General features: G+C 47.2%; 1 non-coding gene across 1 annotated transcript; it reads left to right on the forward strand.

Annotated features, from left to right (window-relative positions):
• Positions 1–2,202: 2,202 nt before the first annotated feature.
• Positions 2,203–2,274, forward strand: TRNAA-AGC (transfer RNA alanine (anticodon AGC)). The gene has a single exon. It is a non-coding gene; the product is annotated as a tRNA-Ala (tRNA).
• Positions 2,275–2,590: the final 316 nt, after the last annotated feature.

Here is a 2,590-nt window from a genome sequence, read left to right on the forward strand (position 1 = left end):
CCAATGCCTTCTGCGCTCTCACCTTCGAACAAGGGGCCTTTTTCCTCTCCTACCTAGAGAAAGCGCAGGAGCGATAGGGATCTGGGACACTTCTGTTGTTCTGCGCATCCGAATCCCCAGCGTCTTGAGGAACCCCCTCTGCTGCACTCTTCCTCCCACCTCTCTGCCTCCTGCTCCTCCCTTCCCTTCTTGTCTTTCTCCTCCTTCTGTGTTAACTTTCCCAGGCTCCTAGTTCATTCCAGTTTCTGTCCCTAGATTTTCAGGCCCAGTTGTTCCCAAACTAGTCTATCTGATTCAACCGAGGGATATTTATTATTTTTTAACATTTATTTTGTTGAAGTATAGTTGATTTACAGTGTTGTGTTAATTTCTCCTGTACAGCAAAGTGATTCCATTATACATAGATATACATTCTTGTTTCATATTCTTTTACATTATGGTTTATTACAGAATATTGAATGTAGTTCTCTGTGCTATACAGTAGGACCTTGTTGTTTATCCATTCTATATATAATGGTCTGCATCTGCAAATCCCAAACTCCCAATCCTTCTCTCCCCCCCTCCCACAAGTCTGTGAGTCTGTTTGTTTCACAGATAAGTTCATTTGTGTCATACTTTAGATTCCACATATAAGTGATATCATATGGTATTTGTCTGTCTCTTTCTGACTTACCTCACTTAGTATGATAACCTCTAGGTCCATCCATGTAGCTGCAAATGGCATTATTTCATTTCTTTTTTAATGGCAGAGTAGTATTCCATTGTATATATGTACCACATCTTTATCCATTCCTTTGTCGATGGACAGTTAGATGGCTCCCATGTCTTGGCTATTGTAAATAGTGCTGCAATGAACATAGGGGTGCATGTATCTTTTCCAATTAGTTTTGTCCGGATATATGACCAGGAGTGGGATTGCTGGATCATATGGCAACTCTTATTTTTAGTTTTTTGAGGAACAAACGTTCTGTTTTCCATAGTGGCTGCACCAATTTACATTCCCACCAACAGTGTAGGAGGTTCCCTTTTCCAATTGAGAGACATTTAAATAACATAAGATTCCCGAGCAGAGCCGGAGATTCTGAGCGCACTCAGAGGCTAGGGAGCGGGGACGGAAGTCCGTAGTTTTATTAAGCTCCTCCAGGTGACGTTCCATCTTTAGGGACCGCAGAAGTGTTGTATAAAAAAAACACTTATATATCCCTTTAACCTCTGGGTCTGAGGGTCGCCTGTGGCCCATGCTTTATATACCCTATTTCCCCTTGTCTATCCGACACCCCTCGCCCCGCGTGCAAATCCCCTGGGTCTCGACAGGGTCTGATCCGCCGGGATGGCCAGGTCCGGAGCTGGGGAGGAGCCGAAAGGGAGATCGTGATTTCAGGTCTCCAAGAGTCCCACAGGGGTGAGAGAGAATCAGAAGAAAACTTAGGAAAAGGATTTAGGATTTGCCCCAAATACTCATTTCTGGGTTGACCCTCGTACCCAAAGCCAGAGAACGGCGGGAAATGCCTGATGGTTTAACCGCGGAGAGTAAGGGGTCTAACGACTGCAGGCTCACGGACAAGCCTACTCCTTCAAACGCCTTCCTTCTGCGTACTTTTCACTCCGTGGAGGATTCGGCCCGAAAGGGGGCGCTATAAGGCTGCTTGGTTTCTTTCGCTCCTCTTCCCGGTGCGCGCTTCTCGGTGGTGCTCGCGATCCGAGGCTCAGAACCCGGGAGATGCAGCCGCCATGCGGCTTCCCGACTCAGAGGCTGGTGGTGGGAACCTACCGGAGTTGTGGGCTGCGACCAACGCGGGTCTGTCTACAATGCCCCTTCAGTCTTCTCTCCTACCTGGACCTGAATCCCCATGACACCGTTTAGACTTTCTTCTTTTTATCCTCCTGCATTGTACTCGGTTCTCTGGCAACCTTTTTAAGCAGAGGTCTTATCCCAGAACTTTCCCTGGGGGCGGCCAGTCAGGACTGCTCCCTTCTCCAGCGGCAGGTGGCCGTCGAGCTGGCGTCCGAGAGGGTGACCAGTAGTGGGAGAGCTCAGGACCAGACGGGACTTTCGGTAAAATGTTTAGTTTGCCTTCTCACAGCCTAGCTACAAGACAGTATCCAGTATAGAAAATTCAAAAATTGAATTTGTTGAGGTAGAAGTTCGCCGAAAACGTAGTAACGGGTCATAGGAACGTTTCTGAGCCTGTTTTAGAAGGAGGGGGTGTAGCTCAGTGGTAGAGCGCGTGCTTAGCATGCACGAGGCCCCGGGTTCAATCCCCGGCACCTCCAGGTTTTTCTGTTTTTAAATTATTTTTTACTTCTGAATCATTCCTGGACACATTCTCGTTTGCTGAGAATGTCCACCGTCTGGCCTCTTTTCTGATTCTTTTGTTCCTTTCAGGTCTTTTAAGTCAGAAAAAACAAGGAAAACAAACCGACTCTATTTTGTTTTTAATACGGACGCATTTTTGCTCTAGGGCCGTGGCACCACCCTGGGTAGCTGAGTCAACTAGCCAAAGACACGATTAAAGAGGCTGGGGGAGAACCAAACCGCTCAGGACTCCAGAAACCGAAAAACAAGCGAGGTACCAAATTAACAAGCACA

This window comes from Kogia breviceps, chromosome 10 (assembly GCF_026419965.1).
Source record: "Kogia breviceps isolate mKogBre1 chromosome 10, mKogBre1 haplotype 1, whole genome shotgun sequence".
Taxonomy (NCBI): Eukaryota; Metazoa; Chordata; class Mammalia; order Artiodactyla; family Physeteridae; genus Kogia; species Kogia breviceps.